This window comes from Chenopodium quinoa, unplaced genomic scaffold (genome assembly GCF_001683475.1).
Source record: "Chenopodium quinoa cultivar QQ74 unplaced genomic scaffold, ASM168347v1, whole genome shotgun sequence".
NCBI classification, from domain to species: Eukaryota; Viridiplantae; Streptophyta; class Magnoliopsida; order Caryophyllales; family Amaranthaceae; genus Chenopodium; species Chenopodium quinoa.
Window position 1 is genome coordinate 10,636,727 of NW_018743252.1, and position 16,102 is coordinate 10,652,828.

Below are 16,102 nucleotides of genomic sequence, written 5' to 3' on the forward strand. Positions count from 1 at the left end.
ATGGAGATGTTTTCATCACTGTTTGGCTCCGGCCTCGCAGGTTTAATGTTTTTATGGAAAATCTACCGGCATTACCTCCCTCCTAAGTTACATGAAGCCATTGAGTATTTCACTTCTCGTTACACTAATAAATTGGCTAATTATTTCTCCCCTTACATCGATATCACCTTCGATGAGTACTCGAATCAATACACTCGAAACGAGGCCTATGACGCTATCCAAAGCTACCTTGGCGATAAATCTTCAACAAAAGCTTTAAGCATGAACGCTAATTATGATGAAGCTTCCAAGAATTTGTTGATAAAATTGGGAGATAATGAAGAAATCATGGATGAATACAAAGGTGTTCAAGTCTGGTGGTTTTTCATCAAAACACGCCTTGAACAATCTTTTTACCGAAACTACAATGTATATATTAAGGTTCACATCCTTCCTTTCTTTTAGGTTCTAATTTAGTTAGTCAAACAATTTATGGTTTACTCCGTATTTATTAATTATTTCTGTTGTCCCTTATGAGGTTTTGATGATATGTTAAGAGTTGAGCAAACTTCCATCTAATAAGGATTTTCTAGTGTTGTGATGTTTGCAGGTTCAGTAAGCAGTGGCTGAAGTAGGAACTGAGACAAAGGAACTTTAGAAGATCCATGAGGACAAGTAAAGACAGATGAAGAGTTCCAGCAATGGAACTTCCCGAAGTTTCTTAACAGGAACTTCAAAACGGGTTGTAACGACCTGGTTCCGGCGTAATGCTGGGGCAAGCCTCAACAACCAAGGATCAGTGCAAAGAACGAGATATCAACCGAAAAAGATGAACTTCATAACTTATAGTTGTATAAAAGATAAGTTTGTTTTGTAGGTAGATGTAAACATGTTAATGGTTGTTATGCATGGAACTTATTAGAAATCAGATAAGGCTTGGCAAACTAATCGATTCGTAAAAGATAATTATAAGTTTTATAAAAAAGTATTTATTTGATTTTATCTTTTAAAATCTGTTTCAACTCGGTTTTATCTTTTTCATAAAATTCTATCTTTTAACAAAAACGAATTTGATAAAATCTGGTTTTCATAAAGAACGAAATTAAATTTGTTTGGTTTCGGTTTGAACAAGATAAGATTAGATTTCAGTTTAACTTATCTTATTTACGAAAACCTTACTTTGTGAGCTGAGGAACCTCTATAAATATAGAAGTAATTCAGCATAGCAAAGAGAGAGTTTTAAGCGTGAAAATCACTTACTGCTTAAGAGTAAGTTTGCCAAAGGTTAAAGCTTTATCATTTTGATTTCGGGTTTCATGTGTAGCTTTCCATTTATGTGTTAGAGTGTGTCTTTGTGTTGTAATTGGTTTTGGGGTGAGATTGTGAATTCTCTTAAATTCACGCTTGTGTATGAGTTTAAATTCTCTAAAATTCGAGTGGTAGCTGTGAGTGCACAGTGAGTGAAAGGAACCTGAGAGGTGTCTTGGGTCACCTAGGAAGTGTCCTGGGTAAAGGGAGAAAAGGGTCCTAGGAGGTGTCTTAGATCTAGTAGGAGGTGTCCTATCATATAGTCAAGTGTCCGTGGTGGAACATGCAAAGCAAAGGTCAGTGTAATAGGTTGTACTAGGAGAGTTGTCTATTATAGTGGAATTTGTTTATAAGTCCCAATAGGGCCGAGGTTTTACTTCCAGTTAGGCACTAGATGGTTTCCTCGTAAAACTTGTTGTGTGCTTTAAGTTCCTTTCCGTTTTAAAAGTTGGATGGAGTTTGAAAAGACCTTTCCAACGATATATTATAAGCCCAAGGAAATTTTTTGAAAAACTACCTATTATAATCATGAATTTGCGAGAAACTACCTATTAAAAAAAATGTTGTAATTGACTACCTAATTTTTAAAAATGTTGTAATTTACTACCTTTACGCCGAATTATGAAGGAGTTTGACCAAAATTTTCCGGCGTTGACTTGGTCACGTGACACTTAGTGAAAGAAAAGGGTATTTAAGTGTCACGTGATGGTCACGTGACCAAGTTAACACCGGAGAGCTTTGATCAAACTCCTTCATAATCCGGCTTAAGGTAGTAAATTACAACATTTTTCGAAAATTAGGTAGTCAATTACAACATTTTTTTTAATAGGTAGTTTCTCGCAAATTCCGGACTCTAATAGGTAGTTTTTCACAAAATTTCCTAAGCCCAATTCCGATGAATATCGAGGAAGTTATGGCCAAAATAATAAACTGGGACCGATTTGGTTTTTATATGCGGCTCAATGATCTAGAGGAGGGCCTATTATTAATTATCATTCCTAAAGCTATTAGGATTGATTATAGTCTTTTAGAATACTCTAGAAGGTTCTTTTAAATCCTAATGTAGTTAGGATTGATAATTATATTTTAAAGAGTTTGAAATTGAATAAAACTACTCCTTTTAAGAATCCTTGTTTTGTACGAAGTGGAATATATTCAGATTTTATTTTCGTGCCTCATAATATTTATCCAAATTTTATATGGTTGGATAGATCTTGAAATTATATTTCCAATGATATATTATAATATTAAATCCGAGTTATAACGAAAAAGATATGAATGAGACATGAAACTTTATCCAAAACTGACACCCTTCCACTATTTTGGCCATATCTTTTTATCTACAAAATATTTTAATCTGATTTTAATTGGGTTGGAAAGTAGACTTTAAGAGCTTTCCAACGATATATTATATTCCTTATTTGGACTTGCGGATCAAAATATATGATAAAAAAAACATGTGAATTTCTGAAATCAGCGCCTGAAACCAGGCTTGGCGCCTGGCGCCAATTAGCTGGTTCTGGCGCCAGCTCTGTTTTACGTGCGCCAATCTTGTTTTGCGTGCGCCAAGTGCTCTGTTTTGATATTGTATCTTTTTGGCTGATTTTCTCTATAAATAACGTATTAAAAACGTCGTTTTCATTCACCTACAATCAGTTTTCATTCGCAATCATTAATTCTCTAATTCTCTCTTAATCATTCACCAACTCTCATCAAGATTTTCTTGATTATTCTCTCTCTCTCTTTTTCTAAACTAGCCTTTTCTCAAATATAAAATTCCGCATTCGCAAGACTTAGATACACCTAGCCATATTCGAAGTTGTCTTTCGCCCTAGACGTGAAAGGTTTTAATTTCTGAGGGTTTGGTCCCAAATCTCTATTTCAATTATTTAATTTAATTGTTTTTATTATTATTTTCCTTGAAGTTACTAACGTGTGTATTTTGTTATTAGAAAGAGGTACGAGGCATCAAAGTAAGTGCTTTGATGGTTTTAATTGATATTATGATGTAGGAATCATGTTTATATTGTTATTATGATACTCCTAGTATCATGTTTAGGGAAAAGGTTATAATATCAAATATATTAAATATGATTGTTACGATGCTTCCTATTAATTCCTAATATTTATTTATGTTAGTATCATGTTAGGGTTAAAGATTTGATTTTTATTGTTTAGTGACATGCTAGGGTTTGTTATTAATCTTGTTAGTATCATGCCTAGGATCTTGCTATTTTTATTATGCTTTAATATTAACATGAACATGATTATGATTATAATTATAATTATTATGATTTATGATGATTATGAATATTATTATTTTGAGGATGGTTATTTTATTTATGATGATATTATTATTGTGATTATTATAATTATTATTATCGTTATTATTATTATTATGTTGCTTGATACATTATTTATTTTTTATTGCTTGATCACGCCTTGTATGCATGTTTAAAGGGAATTTGTACTTGTAATCACGCTTTATAAGATACTTAATAATCTTGTTTAGGGTTAATATGATTATAAATTCAAGTCATCGCCAATAATAGATTTGTTTGTGCATTAAATTCAACCAACATAGATTAAACAGGTTTAGGGTTAATCCTAATGATTGCATGTTAATTAAAAAGCGCACATGAATACGATCAGAATAAAGTAGAGGCCTATTATTAGGGAAGGTTTGAGCGCGTGGAAATTATGTCGTTGACTAACCTCCTCACGGCCAAACAAAATTTATTATAATCCTAAACTAACCCCTAAACAAGTCTAGTGGTAAGTTCGGAGTCGAACCACAAGGAACGGTAATGTTGGATTGTTCTCGATCTAATGCTTAAGCTACGCCGAAGTCGGTTTATGGATAGTGGACACTACAACTACACTAACACACATATAAAGATCAAGATATTACAAAGTCTACTAGGGGAAAAGATCCACTTTGAACAATTAACAAGTTAATGGGAATCGATTTGATAATCAATCATGCAAAGAAAGAATTAAAATGGGAATTAATTACCATCAAGAGAAATCTCTCAAATTCCTAGCCTAGATCCCTCATTGACTAGGTGCATAGAAGAAATTTATCCAAAATGCAATCAAATATATAAATTCTAATTCACAATCCCTTGTCAAACTAGAACTAACATGCAATTAAGTTTGCTATCTTGGGATATCAATCCAATCTAAAACAAACAACATGCCATCATCAATTCAATCAATTTAATCACACAATTATCATCAAATTTATCTCAAATAACTCAATTAACCATAACAAAGCTTCACTCAACACCTAGTAGAAGGAAATCTACTCAAACATGATTAACAAAGCAATTAATAAAGCATAAAGAGAGAAGAGAGTAAGAAATGCTCATTGATATAAAATGAAGATCTTCAAATCATCAAATTCCTCCTTTGTTTATCCAAAATCCATGAAAACCATTGTTTCTCTCACTTTCTCTCTCCAAAATTTGAGAGTTTCTCTCTCTAAAAACCTAAAACTAACCTAAAACTACTGAAAATATGAATTCCCCCCCTAAAATGAGCAAAAAAAAAATCTATTTATAGCCCTTACTAAATTTCCTAGGAAGCTCCGCAAAAAGTCGAGCAGCGCGTAGAGGAGCGGGCGTGCAGGAGCTGGAGCGCCCGCTCCAGGTCCAGGAGCGGGCGTGCAGAAGATCGGAGCGCCCGCTCCAAATCTGGAGGAAATAATCTGTTTTTTTTATTTGGATTTCCTGTGAGGAGCGGGCGTGCAGATTTTGGAGCGCCCGCTCCTGGTGGTGGAGCGCCAGCTCCAAGAACCGGGGCGCCCGCTCCTCTCGGACTGGGCAAACTACTCAGCTTCAAATGAGCATATCTCCCACGTTTTACATCGGAATTGAGCATATGACCTGTCGTTGGAAAGATCTCGAGATAAGCTTTCATATCCAATTGGAATCGCCCCAAAATGTTTTGTAGATCAAAAGATATAGGCGTTTGAAGTATGATCTTTGCAAATCAAGTGCACATTTCTTCATTACTTGTTCTTTTATGTTTTATATTTCTTCAATCTTGAGCAATGAACTTATCCAAGTGTTCCTAAACATAAGAGTAAACCAATAAAGTTTAATCTAATGTCATAAGCCACCAAAATATGCAAGAATACCAAAATTGAGCAATAATGACATTTCACACACAAACATGACAAATGTAGTAAAACGCTATTAAAACCAAGTAAAAAGATAGAAAAACTATGAAAAACTAACTACAAAACTCCTAAAAATAGCGACATAAATGACACTTATCAAGGTTCAATCTCTTTTAGGTTGGATTTGTACCTTCATCCCCGAACCCTTATTTGGTTCTAGACCTTATGGAGTTGACGATCTCTTGGATCGTTAAGGGGTGTAACCTTCATCCTATGAACGGTTTACAAGTTCCTAAAACTTGTTGGCGACTCTTTTGTTCTATCTTCTTCCCTTTTGGACGCCACCGTACTTTAGTGTATGATCACAGTGGGGTTCAAGCTAGAGGTTAAACGCTTGAAATTTATTCACCACAGGAACCTACTACTATTCACCCCCCTCCCCTCTTGTAGTAGTTCATCTAAACTAACAATTGGTATCAGAGCAGGTTCTCACGAATTTACAAGCAACCTTGTAGAGAAAAGTTCCTGAAGAGATGAATGCACACAAGAAACTTGAAGAAGGGTATTCTACCAAAACACCACCAATGTTCAATGGCAAGTTTTATTCATACTGGAAAAATAGAATGGAGATATTCATCAAAGCTGAAAATTATCAAGTATGGGGAGTCATTGAAAGTGGTGACTTCGAGGTAACAAAAACTAATGCAAACAAAGAGGTAATCCCCAAACCACTGAATGAATTTGATAAAGAAGATTATGAAAAATATGAGTTAAATGCTCAAGCAGTGAAAATCTTGCATTGTGGACTAGGACCTCATAAGCACAATAGAATCATGGGTTGTAAGTCTGCAAAGCAAATTTGGGATTTATTACAAGTAACACATGAAGGAACAAATGAAGTTAAACTTTCCAAAATTGATTTTCTAATGTCAAAATATGAAATATTCGAAATGCTACACAAAGAATCCATTCAGGATAGGTTCACTAGATTTACTAACATTGTCAATGAGTTAGAATCTTTAGGCAGGTCCATATCCATTGATGAACATGTAAGAAAAGTTCTTAGAAGTCTTCCTCAAGGTGAGAGGTGGAGATCCAAGGTTACTGCCCTACAGGAATCCAAAGATTTCACCAAGTTCAACCTCGAACAGCTCAATGGATCCCTGCTCACTCATGAACTTCATCTTGGAGCTAACACTGAAAGTTCCAAGAACAAGAGCCTTGCTCTAAAGGCTTATGAATCAAGTGACTCTGAAGATGATGACATGGAGACAGCCATGCTGGTAAGAAGATTCAGGAGGATGCTGGGAAAGAGAGGAGAAAAGAACAAAAGAGGACAACCAAGTTCCAGGGAAATCAAGTGCCTCGGTTGTGGTTCCAAGGACCATCTCATCAGAGATTGTCCTCAACTTAAGGAGGATGAGAAACCAAAGTATAAAGGGAAGGAGCCAAACAAATATAACAAATCATCTTTCTCCAAAGAGGACGTCAAGAAATCCATGATGGCTGCATGGGGAAACTCTGACTCAAAAGATGAAGGAGAAGGAGAATCCTTGGAAGAAACAGCCAACCTATGCTTAATGGCTAAAAATGATGATGAAGCACGGCTGAAGGAACTTGAATCTGAGGTATGGTATGACTATCGACAACTCAAACATTTAAACAAAGAAAATCTTATGGACATCATTCTGGAACTTCAGGATGACTGTAAATAACTAAACAGGTCGAAGTTCCAAACTGATCAAGCTTTAAAAATCCACAAAGAACATAGTGAATGGGTAGATAATATGAAAACTGATATACAAACTAGATTCTTTGACTTATATGATAAAAGTGTCCTTCTAAAAGAACAAGTTGAAAAACTGAAACATGATAATATATTGTTAAATGTAGAGCTAGCTCAACTGAAACTTGGAATAAACTTTCCTGACTCTGAAGTTCCTATTACCAGTCAACTTCCAAATTTTGAAAAATTGAAATCAGATTTGGAAGAAGTTAAAACAAAAAATCAAACCTTGGAGGAGGAACTTGCTAGAGCTAGGAAAAGCAAAGAAGTGATTAATAATGGAATTCCATCTTGGATAACTAACTCTCAAAACAAGGATAAAGAAGGACTATGATATAAGAAAAAGTCTAGGATAAATAAGAAGTATGTGGATCTACCCAATCAAAAACTATGTTACTATTGTGGTAGTACAGGAAATCTTCAAGCTGCATGTCTTAAAAGAAGTAAAGATATTCTTAAGAATACTGAGCATATTGAACAGATCTTGATGAAGAAATCTGACTCTTCTTCCGAAATAGTGGAACCCAAGGAAACCTGGGTTCCAGAAACTAACGCTTAGTTTTCATGCAGGTTCCAGTGAGGGGGAACAACACATGGTACCTCGACAGTGGTAATTTTAAGCATATGACTGGAGATAAATCTAAATTTCTCTCACTGAATGCCTACTATGGAGGAACTGTGACCTTTGGTGATAATAAGAAAGGTGAAATTATTGATATTGGTAAAGTAGGAAGGTCAAGTTCTCATGCTATAGAAAATGTCTTCTCAGTCGAGGGTCTTAAACACAACTTGTTAAGTATTTCTCAATTTTGTGATAAAGGTAACTCGGTTAGCTTTACTTTTAATCTTTGTAGAATCATTAACAATGACACTAATAATATTATTCTTGAAGGAACCAGAAAAGGGAACACATATATTGTGGATCTCAATGAAGTTCCAAGTAGTAGTTTGACATGTCTTAGTGTCATTGAGAATGATCCCCTATTATGGCACAAACGATTTGGCCATGCTAGTTTTTCTTTGCTTAATAAACTTATGTCAAAAGAACTTGTGGAAGGACTTCCATCCATCAAGTTCCTAAAAGATAAAGTCTGCAGTGCATGTGTTAATGGTAAGCAGATGCGAATATCTTTCAAATCTAAGAATATGGTAAGCAACACAAAACCATTGGAACTTATCCATATGGATTTGTGTGGTCCCATGAGGATACAAAGCAGAAGTGGCAAAAGGTATGTGATGGCTATTGTAGATATTTTTCCAGATATACCTAGGTTTTTTTCTTGTAAGCAAGGATGATACATTTGATCAGTTTGTTGCTTTTGTGAAGAAAGAACAGAGGAGAACAGGTCATCAGCTAGTCCACCTAAGGTCAGACCATGGAACTGAGTTTGAAAACTCAAAATTTGATGAGTTCTGTGATGAACATGGAATGGACCATAACTTCTCAGCCCCCAGAACTCCACAACAAAATGGTGTTGTTGAACGGAAAAATAGAAGCTTGGAAGACATGGCAAGAACAATGTTGATTTCCAGTGGACTACCTAGGAACTTCTGGGAAGAAGCAGTAAACACAGCTTGTTACATATTGAATAGAGTCTCTATTCAAGAAATAACCAACAAAACACCTTATGAGCTAATGAAAGGAAGAAAACCAAATATCTCTTACTTTAGATCTTTTGGTTGCAGGTGCTTTGTACACAATAATGGAAAGAGAAACTTGTGAAAATTTGATGAAAGGAGTGATGAGGTTGTATTCTTAGGATATGCCTCAAATAGTAAAGCTTATAGAGTTTACAATAAAAGAACAATGTGTGTTGAAGAGTCTGTACATATAATTTTTTGTGAAACTGACTATGTGATTGATGTACAGGATGATGATGATGATTTCGAAATAGGGTTGGTAAGAATACATGACCCTGATGAGGAATCAACTGTATCCATGAAGCAGTAAGACAAGAATCCTGTAGCTAAAAATCAAACAGCAATAGAAACAGAAGTTCCTCAAGAGGAACACCTAGAGCTTGAGAATCCAGAACCTGAGAATCCATAACTACTGAATCAAGAGACAGAAGACAATGGTACTAAACCAGAAAGATTATATCCAATCAAAGATTTTACCCCTAAACGTTGGAAACATCAAAAGTCTCACCCAGTGGACATGATTATGAGTGACATAACCAAAGGAACTCAGACTCGGTCCCAACTGAGGAACTTCTGTGCATTTTACTCATTCCTATCTACCATGGAGCCAAAGAACTTTGATGAAGCCTTACAAGATGCAGAATGGATAATAGCAATGCAAGCTGAATTAAGTGAGTTTGAAAGAAACAAAGTCTGGCACTTAGTTCCTAGACCGGAACACCAGAAAGTCATTGGACTAAAGTGGGTGTACAGAAACAAGCTTGATGAACATGGAATCATTGTGAGAAATAAGGCTAGGATGGTTGTCAAGAGGTACAATCAACAGGAAGGCATAGACTTTGATGAGACATTTGCACCAGTTGCCAGGTTAGAAGCTATACGCATTCTTATTGCTTTTGCAGTTTTTATGGATATTAAGTTGTTCCAGATGGATGTCAAATGTGCCTTCCTAAATGGCTTATTAAAAGAGGACGTCTATGTGGAACAACCCCCTGGATTTGAAGATCCAGAATTCTCAAATCATGTCTATAAACTTGATAAAGCTCTCTATAGGCTGAAACAAGCACCTAGAGCATGGTATGAGAGGTTGTCTAAGTTCCTATTAGATAATGATTTTAAAAGAGGAAAAATAGACAAAACATTGTTTCTGAAATCTAAAGGAACTGACATTTTAGTTGTACAAATATATGTAGATGATATTATTTTTGGTGCAACTAACGAATCTTTGGTGAAGTATTTTGCTGACCTTATGAGTAGTGAGTTCGAAATGAGCATGATGGGTGAGCTAAACTTCTTCCTTGGATTGCAAATTAAGCAAACTGAGAAAGGAATAATGATTCACCAGCAAAAGTATGTGAAGGAACTCATACAGAAATATAAGATGGAAAGTTCCAAAACTATAAGAACACCTATGGGAACTAACATCAGACTGTATGAAGCCACAGCTGGAACTTGTATAGATCAGAAGATGTATAGAGGTATGATAGGTTCCTTATTATATTTAACTGCTAGTAGACCTGACATATCGTTCAGTGTAGGCTTATGTGCGAGGTTCCAAGACAATCCAAAGGAATCTCATCTTAAGGCAGTCAAGAGGATACCTAGGTACCTCAAAGGAACTAATGATTTATGTCTCTACTATCCAAGAAATGAATCAATCGATTTAGTTGGATACACAGATGCTGACTATGCAGGTGATCTGGTGAATAGAAAAAGCACATCAAGTATGACTCAATTTCTTGGACCATGCTTAGTTTCTTGGGGTTCCAAGAAACAGACGACAGTTGCTTTGTCCACAGCGGAAGCTGAATATGTAGCTGCTGCAGCTTGTTGTTCACAAATGTTGTGGATAAAACAACAAGTATATGATTTTGGTTTAAAATTTGAATGTGTTCCAATTTATTGTGATAATACTAGTGCTATCTGTATATCAAAAGATCCAGTTCAACATTCCAAGGTTAAGCATATCCACATTAGACACCACTTTCTAAAAGATAATGTGGAAAAAGGCTATATTAAGTTAGAATTTTGTCCTACTAATAATCAAGTTGCTGACATTCTAACAAAGCCTTTGAGCAGAGAACGCTTTGAGAACATGAGACTGGAACTTGGGATGATCAAGCTGAATTGATTGCAACTGAAGTTCCTAAATATGACATTGTCAATTACAAGACCAATTAGAAGAAGAAAACATCTATCACTGATGGGCGTTAGAATGGTCGTACATTCCACACTCAATCAAACACATTTATTAACAAACACCTTACAAACCAAGCATAATGACAAGTAAGAGTTCGGTCCACAAGGAACGGGATATGATTGCCAAAGATCTTTACACTTAAGCTAACTCGAAGTCAATTGGTGAATTGGGGTTCGTCAAGAAGACAAACAAACTATGGTTCTAAATCAATGAATTAAAGATACTAGGGAATGAGATCCACTCAACCAAGGCAAATAGGCAAACGGGGAGTAAAATAGACAAGATATAGCAAGGACTATATGTAAAATCAACCTCATGCAATTAGAAAACAACTCACACTACTAAACTTAGATTCCTCATTAGTTTAGCAATAGATGATACATAATCAAATTACAATAAGTAATGACGTACTCAATTTACACTTCCATGTCAAATTAGGCATATCATACTATCAAGCTCCTTAGTCAAGGGTAGCTAAACCTATCATGAGGAACTAACAAGAAATCTCATATAATCAATTTAATTGCAATACAAACATCAATGCTTCTCCCACATTTGCATAGTTAACCCAAAAGGTCGAGCTTCACCCAACCCCTAGCAAGAAGACTACTCACAACTCATGTTTATCAACATGCAATCAAGAATTAGGGTTCTAAATACTTCAATAATTGGGGAAAAGTGGTTAACAATTGAAATAACTATCATCCAATAACAAATTACCAAGAACTAAGAAGATTTAAATAACATGCAAATACCAAATAAAATCTGAAATTAAAAGGAAGAAGGTTGGAGAAATTACTAATTGAAGCTTCAAATGTTGAATACAAATTTCCAAACTTCGAGAATAATTCTTGAATTTCACTAATACAATGATTTGATTTGATGAAAACTAAGCTAAATTAATCCTAAGGAATGTTTCAAACTAAGAGAGGTTTCTGAAAACTAGGCTACTGTACCCCTTTTCTAAATGAGCTAAAGGGGAAGTATTTATACTCCCCGAAACACATAGGGAAATCCGTCAAAAGAAAACGGATTCCCAGCGAGGAGCGCCCGCTCCACAATGAGGAGCGCCCGCTCCTTTCGGCTGCACGCCCTCTCCAGAATGCTTCAATGAAGGATCAGATTTGAAAGTGTCAGGGAGGAGCGCCCGCTCCTCACATGATGCACGCCCGCTCCCCTGTTCCAACAGCATGGGCAGATTCAATCTTCAAAGGGAGTAGCGCCCGCTCCTGGTGAGGAGCACGCCCGCTCCTAACAGCACCTGAACTTGGGCAGAATGTGGCTAGAGTCGAGGAGCGCCCGCTCCATGAGAGGTGCACGCCCGCTCCTAACAGCACCTGAACTTGGGCAGAATGTGGCTAGAGTCGAGGAGCGCCCGCTCCATGAGAGGTGCACGCCCGCTCCCCTGGAGCGCCCTCTCCAATCTTCAATCCTCTTGTCTTAAACACGATTCATGCACCAAAAGCCTGCCTAATTGAGTCCATAGACCTGCAAAACATGGACAAACACAAACCAAGAGGGGGGGAAAGCCGAGACAAAACATTTTCATTCAAAATTGGGTTAGAAAGAGGGGAAATGATCGCAAAATCGGGTTTAAATTTACACAATAAGTGGTCAAATAAACCACTTATCAATCACAAACTTGGTGTGATAAACATAACGGGAATGTCACCGTTGGTAAACTCTTGGAGGTTAGTGTAAGTAACACTTATTAGACTGTAAAAAAATTTCAAGTGTATGTAGACTTATATGTGACAAGTTCCTGAATAATTTTAAAATTATTTTTACGATTTTCAAAAATTTATCTTTGAAAAATGATAAGTTTTTTTAATTTATGAGAAAGATAAACTTTGAACATAAAAATCCATCCAGTTGGTTTTAATTGGATAAATGCAATGTTCCTAGAAGCGTATCTTTTCATCTCCCATACACCGCTTCACCAAATTACCCCCTATAAATACTTCAACCACCTAAGTTGCTCTCAGTCAAATCAACTAATTACTCAAACCCTCTCAACCACAAAAATTCTACAGCTTAACCAAGACGCACCCATGAAAGACGAAAACCAAAACCCTAACCCAAAGAAAATCAAAATTCACCCATCAAAGAGCTTGATCCAACCTTGATACCTCCAATTAACATTGAATTTCCAACATCCGTCACCTCATAGGCTAAAAGCACTAAAACGAAACCTTGAGAAGAAACCGCAACCTCCTCAACTGCAAGTCTTCTAATTGCACCATCTGTTATTGACAAAATAACAGCATGGAAGAAGAGAAAGGCTGAGAAAATAGAGAAGAATCTTGAAGAAGAGATGGAGGAAGCTGATGGACCTTCTAAGGGGGAAGACATTGTCAACAAAGGTGACTCCGAAGGGGAAGAAGATCAAAAGATGTTGGCAAAACAAGCTGAGAGGTATGTGGTAGGATATAGAATTGATTATGATTGGTGTAAGAAGGTGGAATTTTCTGAATTTCTGGAATTGATTGCTTTTCAAGGTTGGGATGTTTTATTTTCGACTAAGGCTAAGAATTACTTGTACCTTGTGGCCATGGATGAGTTTATAAAAGAATGTGAATTTGAAAATGGAGTATGCTTTAGTAGAATTAATGAAATTGAAGTAGAATTTGATGCTGCTAGATTAGGAACTCTGCTAAAAGTTCCATGTGAGGGATTTGAAACCTATATGAAAGGAGATGTGAATGTGAAGGTGGAAGGTCACACAAAAACTGAAATAGTAACCTTCTTAGGAGGAAAAAGAGGTGTAAGTGTTATGAACCATAATGACTTGTCTCCCCTGCATAAACTTTTATTTAATCTTGTCAAAAAATCCTTGTTCCCAAGAACTCAAAAGAAAAACGAACTCTGCTACCTAGACATGGCTTTGATCTTTTGCATTTCTAAGAAAATCAAAATCAACTTTCCTTCTTTAATGATGCAACACCTAGAACACTGTATTGAGAAAGAGATAAAAGTTGGATATGGAGCCATCTTGTCTACGGTGTTTGAGGAAAAAAGAGTGAAGTTAGTGGATTTCTATGGTAGGATGAGGGAGAAAGGAGAGAATGTAATCAATGGGGATACCTTGAGGGGACTGAGTCTTGAAGTTGTGAAGGGAAGGTGTGAAAAATATAATGCTAAGAAGTCTAAGGCAAATAAAGAAAGTCCTCAACCAACATAATCTTTTAGGAAGAGCAGAAGACTCACTGCAGGAACTCAGGCTAAGACTAGTTTAAGTGAACCGCTGGTACTCAGTGACAAGGAGGAGGGCACTGATGAATTGGTTTCTGAGTTGTCTAACAGGGTTATGCAGGTTGAAGGACAGCTGATGGAGATGACAGGAAAGGCGAGGTCCCTGGAGAGAGCTCTTCAAAATCAGGAGAAGGAGTTCCAGAAGAAGCTCTCCACCATGGAAGCAAAGCTGTTGAAGATGGAAGATGACAACAAGTCAACTCTTGAGCAGATTCTCAAGACCTTTGATGACTGATCAGCTTATGCTCTCTTCCCAACCTATCCCTATGCCTATTTTGCATCCCCTGCTTCTGTTTAAGGAACTTTGTTATGTTTTTTTAAGACAATTTATTTTTCAGTGTTTTGAACTTAGTTTTAAAGTGTTTTAAACTGGGTTTGTAATATTTTGAATAGCTCTGGATGGTTGGTTTTTTTTATGTTAAAACTGGAACTTTGTCTATATATATGCATGCATTGCTTGTTAAGAAAATACAGGTTAATTTGTGTGAAAGTACTAGCTTAACATAGCTAGCCAGCGCTGCTTCCAGCTTCCCACATTCGATGAATTGCCTGTGGGGCTGTGAGTAGATGAATAAAACTTTGAAAAGTCAGGTTTTTGATAATGCCAAAAGGGGGAAAAGCAGGAGCAAACTTGGAAGCTGAAGTTGTTCTAGTTCCAGTTAAGTAAGTAACAAAGGTTGTTCTCTTCTCATCTTTTAATGCTTTCTGTTTTGTTTTTCATTCTTTAAGTTCTGGTTTTATTATGTCATTTCTTCCTGTTTTTTTTTTTTTTTGCTTATATATACAATAAAAAAAATTTGAAAAATGAAAAATCAACCTTCTGTTTCTTTACTTGTTATCCTCAGGGGTTTGCTCAGTTTGTCATCATTAAAAAGGGGGAAATTGTTAACCCTTATGAGGTTTTGATGATGATGTTAAGAGTTGAGCAAACTTCCTTCTAATAAGGATTTTCTAGTGTTGTGATGTTTGCAGGTTCAGTAAGCAGTGGCTGAAGTAGGAACTGAGACAAAGGAACTTTAGAAGATTCATGAGGACAAGTAAAGACAGATGAAGAGTTCCAGCAATGGAACTTCCCGAAGTTTCTTAACAGGAACTTCAAAACGGGTTGTAACGACCTGGTTCCGGCGTAATGCTGGGGCAAGCCTCAACAACCAAGGATCAGTGCAAAGAACGAGATATCAACCGAAAAAGATGAACTTCATAACTTATAGTTGTATAAAAGATAAGTTTGTTTTGTAGGTAGATGTAAACATGTTAATGGTTGTTATGCATGGAACTTATTAGAAATCAGATAAGGCTTGGCAAACTAATCGATTCGTAAAAGATAATTATAAGTTTTATAAAAAAGTATTTATTTGATTTTATCTTTTAAAATCTGTTTCAACTCGGTTTTATCTTTTTCATAAAATTCTATCTTTTAACAAAAACGAATTTGATAAAATCTGGTTTTCATAAAGAACGAAATTAAATCTGTTTGGTTTCGGTTTGAACAAGATAAGATTAGATTTCAGTTTAACTTATCTTATTTACAAAAACCTTACTTTGTGAGCTGAGGAACCTCTATAAATATAGAAGTAATTCAGCATAGCAAAGAGAGAGTTTTAAGCGTGAAAACCACTTAGTGCTTAAGAATAAGTTTGCCAAAGGTTAAAGCTTTATCATTTTGATTTCGAGTTTCATGTGTAGCTTTCCATTTATGTGTTAGAGTGTGTCTTTGTGTTGTAATTGGTTTTAGGGTGAGATTGTGAATTCTCTTAAATTCACGCTTGTGTATGAGTTTGAATTCTCTAAAATTCGAGTGGTAGCTGTGAGT

At 36.0% G+C, this 16,102-nt stretch overlaps 1 pseudogene; it reads left to right on the forward strand.

The window, feature by feature from the left end:
* LOC110734951 overlaps positions 1-16,102 on the forward strand; it is a 26,435-nt pseudogene continuing 10,333 nt past the window's right edge.